Below are 14,582 nucleotides of genomic sequence, written 5' to 3' on the forward strand. Positions count from 1 at the left end.
GACCATCTACAACAGCCTACAATGAGGGGCCAAAGTCTGTTGTTTTACTGATTAGGGCACTAGGAGAATGGCTGACTGGCTCAAGATGTAGAAATAGAAGGGTCAGAGCTATCCTCCCAAATTCACTGTTCTGATTCTAACTTTCTTTTCCTGGGAGATCTAAGAGTGGAGCAAGAGAGCAAGGATGTTGAGGGAAAACACTTTCGTGTAACCAGTTGTGTAGGGAAGAAATAATCCTACGAGGCCACTTCAATTATTTTCTTTATATGGGCTCTATGTTATCAAAAACTCTTCCTACCAAAGAACTTCATTTATTAAGTAGTAAATATAATTTCCCATTGAATTAATCAGGGCATGTAAAACTAACTGCCAATTAGAGGGGATGAGCAAGAGATAACCAATGCTCTCACAAATGAGTTACAATTATTTCAAACAAAAGTAAGGAAACTTGGTACATTATTTAGTTTCTAGTAAAGTATCCTTGAATATTTTGAAATATTTCATCTATGTCTGTGATAATAATTCCTACATTGGGTTTCCCCAAGGATCAGGGTATTATGGATGGGAACCACTGTTCTCTCTTCATTCTTTGTGACAGTAGACCATTTTTTGTCCCTTTTACTCGGGCAACTAATTACCTTAAATGTTAATACAAAACAGCAGAACTTCCCATTCTACAACTTTCATAAAAAAGTCACATCCCTGGTAATAAATAGTCATTAACCATACCACACACGGAGTCCTTGTTTAAAGTAGATTCTATAAATAATTCTATAAATACTAATAAATATTTGTTGAGAACCCACTATGTGGAAAACGCTATATTGGGTTCTTAATATTCACTCTGTAATTTACTTCTCTAAGGTTCAGAGAGCTTAAGTAAATTGCCTGTGGACACACAACATATAAGTAACAGGTCCAGAATTTAAACAGGTCCTCGTCTGTTTTATTCCAAAGCATGGACTGTTTTTACTGTACCACTACAAAGTAAATAAAAGTAAACATGAGAATTTTAGAGCATGGGGTACCCATTTTGTTTCCCTCCTTATAGGTGGCATCCCCCTGAGAGCCCTTCAGTGTTGGCATCCCCCAAAACCTTGTGGACAAGACTGAGTCCCAACCTGGAGGATACCCTTGCTGATACCAAACACGACTGGAGTATGTTGGTTTAATTAAAAGAGACATGAAGTTATCCACTGCTCTGCTAGCTTCAGGACTGGCAGACAAGATGATAAAGCAGGGTAATAAGGATGGAAACCTTAGTTTGTCGTTTTGCAAGGCTTGAAGGGCACAAAATGCCTTTGATTAAGATTCAGACACTCTCCAAAGCCTGAGTAAGAGGATATGGTTATTGAAGATGATTGCATATAAAGAATAAGATATGTGTGCTTGATAAAAACAAACAAACAAAAATGGTATGAAGAATGAAAATAGATTTTTGTTGAATGAAAAGGGAGTAATTTTGTCCTAGAATAAAATAATTATTCTGGTTGAAGAAAAGAAAAAGGTAGGACAAAAGCTGAAAGGTTTATGGAAGTTATAGAAGAGTTGTGTACTTTGTAGAAGATTCATGGAGAAAGGATCTTGAGAATACAAGTGTTAGGTATGGTCAAACTAACAAGATTGGAACAAATTTACTTACATTTATTTCAAAAGTACACAGATACAGAATTAGAATTTGGGGTTTTCTCTCTCTCTGTTAAAAGGACAGATTTCCTATGTTTCCTATGTAGCGCTCTTAATAAGATATTATAGAGGAAAAGTAAAGATTTTATGTTTTATAAAAATTATTTTCTGTGCTCTGCATTATCAGGTCTTTGATTGCTTAGATAAACGCAAACTTCTTAATACTAAAAGAGCTAAATTATGCTTCTAACCACTTAAATTTCTGTTAATTGCTTGTGGAATCTTTGTTACCATGATTAAATTGATAGCTAGAATAGGGCATCTCTCTTTACAAAAGGGGAGAATGAAACTAATTAGGCCTATCTGAGGTTTGGAGAGTGGATTTCAATTCACTTGCCCCCTTTTCAAAGATAAAAATGTGCTAGCAATGATTTGTATGTATTCCCATTGGGTAGAGGCCTTCCTATGTCAAAGGACTACAGCTGCAGGCATTACAAAATACTTCTAGAATGGATTTTATTGCTTGGGAAATTCCCACAGAGCTCCAGAGTGATCGGGAGATCCACTCTACAAGACAAATTCTATACCAGGCATACAATATTTGGCCAATATTAAAAAATCTCCAGTGCACTTACCGTCCCTGGTCCTCTGGCTTTATAGAACAAACCAATAAGGAAGTTAAAATCCAATTGGGGGAAATTTATTGAATCTTTTAACGTGCGGTGGCCTAAAACCCTTCTCTTGGTATTGCTCAACTCGAGATCTATTCCCTTTTGTAAAAATCGATTGTCCCATTTTAAAGTCATTACTGGAAGTTCTGTAAGGCTAGATCAGGGAATGCACAAACCTGTCTTATTAAGAACTTCTCATATGTTGCTTATAAAGAACTTATAAAGAAAGCTTATAAAGAACTTATAAAGGCTCTTGAAACTCATTCAAAGCTCATACGGCAATCTTTTCATAGCATGTCTCCTAGAAGACAAAGACATAAACAGCATGACCTGCAACCTAGAGATACAGTCCATCCAAAAGGCTGTCTCCACAAGACTCCCTCCAGCGTCGCTGGAAGGGACCATACTGGGTATTGTTAACTAATTCCTGCATCACAAATTTAAAAGGTATTGACTCACAAATTTATGTTTCTCACTTAAAAGGGCTCCCACACTTGCACCTCATTTGCCTTACTGGACACCCCAACATATAGGAGACCTCAAATTAAAGTTATATAGAACAGGTGGCACTCAAAGCGGATGGCCCTTCCCAAGATCCGGGACCAGGCCAGCAAAGACAACTGCTGTGCAAAATTCTTGTGTTTATTTTAGAGGTGTCATATTCCTGGGTATATTAGTGATATTAATTCACTTGTGACAGGCTGGTCACCTTCCCTATATTTTTGATTGTATATTCTTGTTATTTCATATTATTAATCCTTGACTATGCAGTACTTCCTAATTCTGTTTTAACCCTGTGAGTGGGAAACCTTGGCATAAAAGTATTGTGATACAATCCTTTCAAACCTTCTCCTCCTCAGGAAACCTTATCTGAATGCTGGATTGCCACCTGCTGCCTACCTCTACCGTTGGTAAAGTTGACGACCCTATAGTTACTCCTGTTAGCACTTTCTCAGTGGCCCTCGCTTTACTGTTGATTTTACAAAACATCCTCTTCCTGAGACCCGTCAGGTGACGCTATTAAAAGCAGTCCCATCTTTCTCTCATATCTACCTAAACCCACTGTATACATGGACCTACATACAAGCAAACATTCCCCTGGTTGAATCTGACCACCTCCTACAACTGAATTCATCTCTAGCTACCCCTTATCACATCACTACCTATATCTTAAATGCCTTAAATCTGGCTGCACCTATTTCAACCCGTAACATTGTAGAACAACTAGGGCAGGAAACAGCCCTATTCAGCCTGCTCCCACCTCTCTACCATTGAAGTTGACATTCCAATAGTTTTGTCTATGAGCTAAGGGGGGAATAATTAGTTATTAAGGAAAAATTGTAGCCTCATATTCCCCTTGTACAAGGACTTGTTTTGGACCTTTATGCATTTTCCTTTATTTCTGATCGGTCAATGAAGCCAAATTTGTATGTCCTGGCAAAATGAAGTGCTGCTAGCTTATGAAAAGTACATCATTTTAAATGTGAATAATTCTTTTTTATCTTGCTAGAAGGATTTTTAACCCCTATATTGATATTTGATGAGTTATTCAAGTGGAAAGGACCTGCATTTCAATTGAGGTGATTTAGAGCAAAATGGTAAGATAATGTTAACAGCTCTGAAAAACTGTTATATGTGATCTTCCTGAATATTTTAGAATGTGTAGGGCCCTTACCCGATATCTTAGGCTGTATCTTTTCACTTCACTCTCAGGTTTAATGGCATTGAATAGAGTTCAGTATTGTGAAGATTGCTTCCCTTTGTGAGTTCCTTCCACCTCGTGGCAATGTTTAAAATTGAAATGATTTTAAGTGATGTCAGAGAGAATAATCCTAATATTTTAAATATCTATGAGTATGGATAACATTTTACATCATCTTAAAAACTAATGATCCCATAAGTTCTAATGGGAGTTAAAGTATGCTGAATGATGGATTGGTGTTTTCTTTGAAGCAGAATTTAAAAAACATCCTTTTCCAGATATCATCCACCAAATGGCACTCATGCCCACAGCACTTTAGTAGGTGTTATGGAAAGAAATAAAACATGGTCCTATTTACTAAGAAATTTAAATTTGATAGAAATGATCAAACTGTTACCTGACAGTTAAGGAACACTCTGATTTTATTAGCAGCTGGTCTTAACTTCTCAATCGTTGCTTCACATATATTTCAACCAAAGACATGGCTTTTTGGCAGGCAGCTTATTGTACAATACTAGCAATATTCTAGAACCTAGAAAATTCCATTCATTGGATTCTTTAGAGTACCTACCTTAGCCTAAGCAATGTACCAATATTGTATCAGATTCAGGAGAATGGGAAGGAATGGTGTAGAAATTTAATTTTTCCCTTTCCACCTTTCAAAGTATAATGTATTGGAAAGGGAGGAATATTTAAAAACTCTCTTGCACTCGGGTAACATTTAAACTCAAACAAGTTAACACTGAGGTGAAAGCTTGGAAATTCAGGGATATTGGGGTCTTTACCCCTTATAAATTTGAACTGTTTAACTTAACTGGTATAATTTGCTACAGATTAATTCTATGTTCATAAAGATTTTTATCTATTAACTGTTACAATTTCACAAATGGCTAGTTCCAAAGTAAACAGATTATATTCCATTATATGATTGTAATGTAATTTATCTAACCGGTTTCCTTATTGTATACCATTTAGGTTGTTTTCAGTTTTATATTATCACAAACATTAATGTAATGGATATCACCATTCATATATCATTTTGTGTATATGCCTATATAAGAGTAAAGTTCTAAAAAATGAGATCAGGTAGAGGCATATGTATGTTCTTAATATTGACAGACGTTGACAAATTGCTCAACATAGAAATTATTCCAGTGTTCTTTCCCACCATCATGGTGTGAGACAACCTGTTTCTCTCCAATTTCTAATGGTGACTCTCCTGGCTTCTCTCTCTCTCTTTCTCTCTCTCTTTCTCTCTCTCTCTCTCTCTCTCTCTCTCTCTCTCTCTCTCTCTCTCTCTCTCCCCCCCCACCCCTCCTCTTCAATTTCCTTTGTAGTTCCCTCTTCCTCTTTCATTGAATGTTGATATTTCTGAGTCTCTTTCCTGGAACTTATATTCTTCTCACTGTACACATTTCCCTGTGTAATATCATCTCCTTTGGCTTTATTTCCAATCTATATATTGAAGACTCCTACGTCTTTATCTCCAGCCAGAATACACTGTGAGCCATGTTAAATTATCCTTCAAATGTCTTCACTAAGATGCCTTTAAAGGCATTGCAAACTTAATGAGTCTGAAACTAAATTCATCTTTCCTATGAGTTGTTTTTGCTTTTAGTGTTTCCTAGCTCAGTGAATCTTTCCTCTCCAACCTATCATGGATCTACACTGGAGAGGAATCCTTGAATTCTGCTTTCCCTGGTCAGCCTCTTCCATTTCACCTCCCCTTCAACATATCCAATAATGTCTTATGTTCACCTAGTTCTGTTTTTCAAACATTCGTCAAATCACTCTGCTTTCCTATACGATCTCTCCCACTGCTGTCACCCAGCCCACCATTAACTCTTGTAAAGTTAATGAACACTGCTGGTATTCTCTCCTAATCCAGTCTCCAAACTCAAATTAGAGTGATTTCAAAACAAAACAAAACACGAGTGTAGTCTTACATAAAATATTTCGGCCTTACATTAAATATTTCAATAACTTCCCAATTTCTTAGGATAAAGTGCTTCTCCATCCTCACATTACTTCAGCATGAGATCTAGCCAAACGGAAATTTGTCTTTTCTCAATTTCATGGCTTATTGTGTATGCTGCTCACTCTGCCTGGACCACACTCTTCCCTGTGCAGAGACATTTCCGGGTTTCTACAAAATGTTTAGTCTCCCTGATGTTTCCTCATCATGTTGACTTAACATTTGATTATAAACACTTGCTTAATGTCTATATTCCATTGTAGAATATTTTTTGCAATACCAAGGACTATTTTTGTGTTGCTCACCAATGTAACCCCAGTGCTTACTTATCACAGTGTCTTGCACATAGTCGACAATCAATAAATGCTTATTTAAATATACAAATGAACAAATAATTACTCACTTGTCCTGATAGACACAAGATGGTGAGGCAAAAAGTAAGATGGAAACAGAACATTAAGTCGATGTCTCAGAATTGTGGACGGCCTCACACCGATCTATTATTTTAGTCTCTCTGTGAATCACTGTGTGCCTTTCCAGGATGTTGGGGTGGATAGTGTGGCCTTAGAAGATAATGGAAAGAGAACTGGCTCTGGGTGGTGAACACACAATGTGATATATATATATATATATATGATATATTACAGAATTGTACACTTGAAACCTATGTTAGTTTACTCACCATTGTTACCCCATTACATATAATTTAAAAAAAGAAGAAGATAATTGGACAACAGGCTCACTGCAGACAGAACCCATGACCTTATCCTCATTAGTAAGGCAGTACAAGGAGACCAGTATGAATGCACAGTTTTCTAGCTTTACTGAGATACAGACATTTTCAGCTCTAAATTTTCAACTAGTGCAATTTATGTGAAATCTGGTGAACTATATGTAGAAAATCATTACTATTAACATGTGAGGGGTTAATAAATGATTTCTGACAATTACTATTGCTGGAGTGGATTGCCTAATTTTAATAAACTACAAAAAAGGTTCAACAGACCCTGATAGTACCAACTATTTTAGTGAGTTAATGTTTTTTCTTCTAAACTCTGTGGTGTCTGCCAAGAGTGGGAGTATAAAAATCTGGATTACTTGGCATTTATTGGGTAAACAGCATTTCGTTTTTACACAAACGTTGACATTAATTAAGTCTTCTAACATCTGGGATGTAGGTAACTGTTCTGCTAATTTTGCAGAGGAGGAAATGAAATTACAGTGGCCTGGCAGATGGCCAAGGTCACCAAACAAGTCAGTGTCAGGACTGGGAGTACCACTCAGAAATTTTTGGCTATGGATCTTCTGTTCAACTAAACAATACTCATAAGAGAATAACATATTGGGATATATTACTGTTTTTGTGTTTCCTATCCAACCTGGAAGGCCCAGTAACCTCATGCGAATTCCTGTGTCTAATCTCAATTTTATGAGTGCACCATAGTATGCATCACACAGGCACTTCCAGTGTCATACATTCAAGGGTATCAGAATTTTCTTTTATTTCTTTTTTTTTAATTAAAGTTTATTGGGGTGGCAATTGTTAGTAAAGTTACATAGATTTCAGTGTACAATTCTGTAATACATCATCTATAAATCCCATTGTGTGTTCACCACCCAAAGTCAGTTCTCCTTCCATCACCATATATTTGATCCCCTTTACCCTCATCTCCCACCCCCCACCCTCCTTACCCTCTGGTAACCACTGAACTATTGTCTGTGTCTATGAGTTTTTATTTGTCATTTGTTTGTCTTGTTCTTTTGTTGTTTTTGGTTTATATACCACATAACAGTGAAATCATATGATTCTCTGCTTTTTCTGTCTGACTTATTTCGCTTAGCATTATAATCTCAAGATCCATCCATGTTGTCACAAATGGTCCTATTTCATCTTTTCTTACCGCTGAATAATATTCCATTGTGTATATATACCACAACTTCTTTATCCATTCATCTATCGATGAACATTCATCTATCGAAACATTTTGGTTGTTTCCATGTCTTGGCCACCGTAAATAAAGCTGCAATGAACATTGGAGCACACGTGTCTTTACAGATAAATGTTTTCAGATTTTTTTGGTAGATACCCAAGAGAGGGATTTGCTGGGTCATACGGTAATTCTATTCATAATTTTTGAGGAACCTCCACACTGCCTTCCATAACGGCTGCACCAGTCTGCATTCCCACCAACAGTGTATGAGAGTTCCGTTTTCTCCACAGCCTCTCCAACACTTGTTACTATTTGTCTTGTTGATGATAGCCATTCTAACTGGGGTGAGGTGATATCTCATTGTGGTTTTTATTTGCATTTCTCTGATGATTAGTGATGTTGAGCATTTTTTTGTATGTCTATTTGCCATTTGTATGTCCTCTTTGGAGAAATGTCTCTTCAGGTCCTCTGCGCATTTTTCAATTAGGTTGTTTGTTTTGTTGTTGTTGAATTGCATGAGTTCCTTATATAGTTTGGATAATAGCCCCGCATCGGAGGCACTGTTTGTTAAAATCTTCTCCCATTCAGTTGGTTGCCTCGTTATTTTGTCGATGGTTTCTTTTGCTGTGCAGATGCTTTTAAGTTTGATATAGTCCCATTCATTTATTTTAGCTTTTACTTCCCTTGCCTTTGGAGTCACATTAATAAAACACTCTTTGAACCCGAGGTCCATAAGTTTAGTACCTATGTTTTCTTCTATGCAGTTTATTGTGTCAGGTCTTATGCTTAGGTTTTTGATCCATTTTGAATTAATTTTGGTACATGGTGACAGATAGCAGTCCAGTTTCATTCTTTTGCACGTGGCTTTCCAATTCTCCCAGCACCATTTATTAAAGAGACTGTGTTTTCTCCATTGCGTGTTTTTTGCTTTTTTGTCAAAAATTATCTGTCCATCCCATATATATGTGGTTTTATTTCTGGGTTCTCAATTCTATTCCATTGGTCTATGTGTCTGTTTTTCTGCCAACCGTGCTGTTTTGATTATTGTTGCCCTGTAGTACAACCTAGTCATGGAGTGTGATACCTCCAGCATTCTTTGTTTTTCTTAAGATTGCTTTGGCTATTCGGGCTCTTATGTGGTTCCAAACAAATCTGAAGATTTTTTGTTCTATTTCTTTAAAGATGCCATTGGGATTTTGATGGGGATTGCATTAAATCTGTATATTGCTTTAGATAATATGTCCATTTTAACTATGTTGATTCTTCCAATCCATGAGCACGGAATGTCTTTTCATTTCTTTGTGTCTTCTTCAACTTCTTTTAAAAATGTCTTGTAGTTTTCAGCATATAGGTCTTTCACATCCTTGGTTAAGTTTGTTCCTAGGTATTTTATTCTTTTTGCTGCAATTGCAAAAGGAATTGGGGTTTTTTTATTTCTTTTTCTGAGATTTCATTGTTAATATATAGGAATGCAATGGACTTTTGTACAATGATTTTGTAGCCGGCAACTTTACTGTATTCGTTGATTGTTTCTAATAGCTTTTTGGTGGAGTCTTTAGTGTTTTCTATATATAGCATCATGTCATCTGCAAAGAGTAACAATTTAACTTCTTCATGCCCAATTTAGATGCCTTTTATTTCTTTCTCTTGCCTGATTGCTCTGGCGAGGACTTCCATCACTATGTTGAAAAGCAGAGGTGATAGGGGACAGCCCTGTCGTGTTCCTGAACGTAGAGCAAAGGGCTTTAGTTTTTCACCAGTAATTATGAGATTAGCTGAGGGTTTGTCATATATGACCTTTATTATGTTAAGGTATTTTCCTTCTATACCTATTTTATTAAGTGTTTTAATCATAAATGGATGTTGTATCTTTTCAAATGCTTTTTCTGCATCAATTTATATAATCATATGATTTTTGTCCTTTATTTTGTTTATGTGATGTATCACATTGATGGATTTGCATATGTTGAACAATCATTGTGCCCCTGGGATGAATCCCACTTGGTCGTGATGAATAAATCATTTTAATGCATTGATGCATTCGATTTGGTAGAATTTTGTTTAGGATTGTTGCATCTGTATTCATCAGAGATATTGATCTGTAGTTCTCTTATTTTGTGTTGTCCTTACCAGGTTTTGGTATCAGGGTAATGTTGGCCTCATAAAATGAGTTAGGGAGTACTGTCTCTTCTTCAATTTTTTGGAAGAGTTTGAGCAGGATTGGTATTAGATCCTCTTTGAAGGTTTGGTAGAATTCACTAGTGAAGCCATCTGGTCCTGGACTTTTGCTTTTGGGAAGGTTTTGGATGATGGATTCAATTTCTTTACTGGTGATCGGTCTGTTTAGATTTTCCAGTTCTTCATGATTCAGCCTAGAAAGGCTATATGTTTCTAAGAACTTGTCCAGGTCTTCTAGGTTATTGAATTTGGTGGCATATAGTCCTTCATAGTATTCTTGGATGATCCTTTGTATTTCTGTGGCATCCGTGATAACTTCCCCTTTTTCATTTCTGATTTTGTTTATTAGTGTCTTCTCTCTTTTTATCTTAGTGAGCCTAAGATAAGCGTTTGTCAATTTTGTTAATCTTTTCAAAGAACCAGCTCTTTGTCACGTTAATTTTTTCTATTGTCTTTTTGTTTTCTATTTCATTTAGTTGCTCAGATTTTTATTATTTCCTTTCTTCTGCTGACCTTGGGTTTCATTTGTTCTTCTTTTTCTAGTTCTTTAAGGTGTAATGTGAGGTTATCTATTTGGGATTTTGCTTGTTTCTTGAGATAGGCCTGTAATGATATAAATTTCCCTCTTAAAACTGATTTTGCTGTATCCCAAAAATTTTCGTAGGATGTATTTTCATTTTCATTTGTTTCTATATATCTTTTGATCTCTCCTCTAATTTCTTCTTTGACTTGGTCATTCTTTAAAAGTATGTTGTTTAACCTCCATGTATTTGTGTTTTTTCCTGCTTTCTTTTTGCAGTTGATATCCAATTTCAAAGCCTTGGGATCAGAGAATATGCTTGGTATGATTTCAATCTTCCTAAATTTGCTGAGGTTCATTTTATGTCCCAATATATGGTCTACTCTTGAGAATTTTCCATGTACACTAGAAAAAAACTGTATAGTCTGATGTTTCAGGATGAAGTGCTCTATAAACATCAGTTATGTCCATTTCATCTCATGTGTCATTTAGGGCTGCTATTTCATTATTTATTTTCTGTTTGGATGATCTATCCATAGCTGTCAATGATATATTTCGGTTCCCTAGTGTAATTGTGTTTTAGTCAATTTCTCCCCTTTAGTTCTGTTAGTAGTTGCTTGGTATATTTTGGTGTTCCCTTATTGGGGACGTAAATATTGATAACTGTTATGTCTTCTTGTTGTATAGTCCCCATTACCATTATGAAATGTCCATCTTTGTCTCTTGTTACCTTTTTCACCCTGAAGTCTGTTTCATGTGATATCATTATGGCTACACCTGATTTTCTCTGGGTACCATTTGCTTGGAGTGTCAATTTCCACCCTTTCACTTTGAGTCTATTCTTGTCCTTGTAGCTGAGATGTGTCTTTTGGAGACAGCGTATGGTTGGGTGTAGTTTTTTGATCCAATCTGCTACTCTGTGCCTTTTTATTGGTGAGTTCAGTCCATTTACATTTAGCGTGATTATTGATATGTGAGGATTTCCTATCATTCTATCTTTAGTTTTCTGGTAAGATTGTGTCTTCATTGTTTCTTTGCCTTTTTATTGTTGTCTATTATTTCTGTGTGGTTGTATTCTGTGATGTTTCCCTTTGTTTCTTCATTTATTGCAGTATATATTTCAGTTCTGGATTTTTTTTGAGTGGTTACCCTTAAGTTTATGTAAAAGAAAGTTTCACATTTAGAATATTTTATTTTCTTCAGCATGACTACTTTCTCCATTCCCATATTCCGGTTCAGGCTTTTATTCTCCCCTTCTTTATGTTTGGTTGCCACAAATTGTCCCCGTTTATGGTGGTCGAATAGCATCCTTTAGTATTTCTTATAGTGCAGGTCGTGTACTAGAAAATTCCCTCAGCTTCTGTATGTCTGGAAAGGTGTTTATTCCTCCTTCATATCTAAAGGATATCTCTGCTGGGTATATTATTCTTGGCTCATAATTTCTCTCTTTCAATAGTTTGAATATTTGGTTCCACACCGTCCTGGTTTGTAGAATTTCTGCTGAGAAATCTGCTGATAATCTAATGGGCTTTCCTTTGTAGGTTACCGTCTTCTTTCCCCTGACTGCCTTGAGGATTCTTTCTTTGTTGTTGATTTTAGACAGCTTCAATACAATGTGCCTTGGAGAAGGCCTGTTGGGGTTGAGGTAATTAGGTGTTCTATTTGCTTCTTGGATTCGAGGGTCCAGTTCTTTCCACAAGTTTGGGACGTTCTCATCAACTATTTGTTTGAATATACTCTCTGTTCCCTTCTCTCTTTCTTCTCCTGCTGATATGCCCATTATTCTTATATTGCTCTTTCTGATGGAGTCAGAAAGTTCTTCTAGAGTTCTTTCGTTTCTTTTAAGTCTCAAGTCTCGTTCTTCTTCCATCCTTGTCATTTCCAGATTTCTATCTTCGATGTCAATGATTCTTTCCTCCATCTGGTTAACTCTACTACCTAAGCTGGCTATTTTATTCTTAATTTCTTCTATTGAGTTGTTAATCTCCAGAAATTCTATTTGTTTCTTTTTTAAAATTTCAGTCTCTTTGGTAAAATGTTCATGTTAATCTTTAATTGTGTTTCTGAGTTCATTAAACTGCCTTTCTGTGTTTTCTTGCATCTTATTGAGTGTTTTCAGAACTGCAATCTTGAATTCTCTATCTTTTAAGTCACATATGTCCATATCTTTAAGTTTCTTTTCTGGAGACTTTTTACTTTCTTTCTGAGGTGTCTTGTTGCCTTGGTTATTCATGGCAATTAATGATGTATTATTTCTCTTCCTAGACATCTAAAGGAGTGGGTTCTGCAATAGGTTGATAGGAAGAGGTCTTTCTTTTGTTTTCCAGTAGGTGTTTGTAGAATATTTTATTTTCTCTCCGACTGCAGCCTTTTTTTCTCTCTCACACTGTAGTGTTGTGTTTTCTCTGCACTATTCCAGCTTCTCACACAATGGGTGGATTCCCTGGAAGGCGGGCTTCTCCTCTGTTAACAGTTTGCCTGGGTCATAGGGCACCATGTCCCTGTGGGGATGCAGAGAGCTTTTGAAGTTCCAAAGCTCTTCCTGCACCAGATTCAGAGCCCGTGTGTTTCAGCAGTTCTGTTTACTCCTTCAGGGATCCGCCCAAATTGGTGGGGACAGGGGCGGGGTGAGTTGTGAGAATTGGCCCAGAGCAATGGTTGCGACCACCACCACAGCCAGTCCTGCTTCCACAGCTCCCTCCCCTTTTCCAGAACTAGTTGGGCTGTGAATCTGTGTCTGCAGACTACAGTTCTCAGAACTGCAAATATTCTGTTCTTTTGATCTGACAATGCTACTGTTCCGCTTCTAGCATTGGACAGGTGGTGGCAGGGTGAGCTCTGGGAGGGTAGGGAGGTAGCAGCTAGTCTCAGTGCCTAAGGCTTCTGTTCTCTGTGGCAGTGAGGGCTTAAACCTCTGTTTTTCAGCCTTCTTCTCTCAGTCTTTGCTCCGAGGTCTCTGCCATGAGCGTTGGGTTCAGCAGTGTTATATGCTGTCCCCTCAGCCCTGTGGGCCATAAACGGAGCCCTAGCAGTCCAAGTTCGTCCCTCTCCTGCAGCTGCAGTACCAGGATGCAGCGAGCTCAGAGCACTGAACTAGGTCTGCGTCCTGTGCACAAATGGCCCCGTCTCTACACTTCTCCTTTCCCTCCTCCCCTGCTCACACAATTTGCCCATCTTTAGGTGAATTCACCAGTGAGACCCTTTGTCTTGACTGTCTGCTGCGCAGGGAGTCTTTTGTGGAGTTATAGTTGTTCAATTTGTTGTAAATTATAGGGGAGATTTCCAGAGTCTCACTTCACGCCGTCATTTTGATGACGTCGTCGAATCAGAATTTTCAAAAATATTTTTACTTTCCATTCCTTTTTTCTCTTTTTTTCCCTTAAAAATTTATTTCAACCCATGGAGTCCAACTCTTTAAAGAAAATCATTATGATTATAAGGTAGAGGATATCCAAATAAATGTCACACTTTTATTTCTAAAAGCAATTTTGTAGTATGTGCCATTTTGGTCGTATTGCATAAATCAAAAACATAAGAAAACACTTACCCATCTTTGAAAGAAAAATTGCAATATAATTGCTTAAAACTTTGTAGTGTAAAATCTAGGTAACATAAAATAAGTCAAGTCAAATGTAAAATAAGTCCACCTCTTTCTTTCCAGTAGTGCTTTCTGATCCATTCAAGTTTATTGTGCGAAGACAGATATTGTCATGGACAGTCTGGCATCAGTTCTGTATCTGCAATCATCATGCCAAGTGAATCTGGACAAATCCTTTCACCTCTGTGCTTCAGTGTCTTCATCTGTAAAATGAGGATACTAACAATACCCACCTCCTAGGTTATTGTGAGGATTAAACAAGTTAATGTATATAACACATTTACCTTAAATAAATGGAACATTTAGAAAGATACCTAGCACATAGCTACACTATATAAGTATCAGTCATTAGTATTGTTTGAGATGTAATTGCTATATTTC

Source organism: Rhinolophus ferrumequinum, chromosome 5 (assembly GCF_004115265.2).
Source record: "Rhinolophus ferrumequinum isolate MPI-CBG mRhiFer1 chromosome 5, mRhiFer1_v1.p, whole genome shotgun sequence".
Taxonomy (NCBI): Eukaryota; Metazoa; Chordata; class Mammalia; order Chiroptera; family Rhinolophidae; genus Rhinolophus; species Rhinolophus ferrumequinum.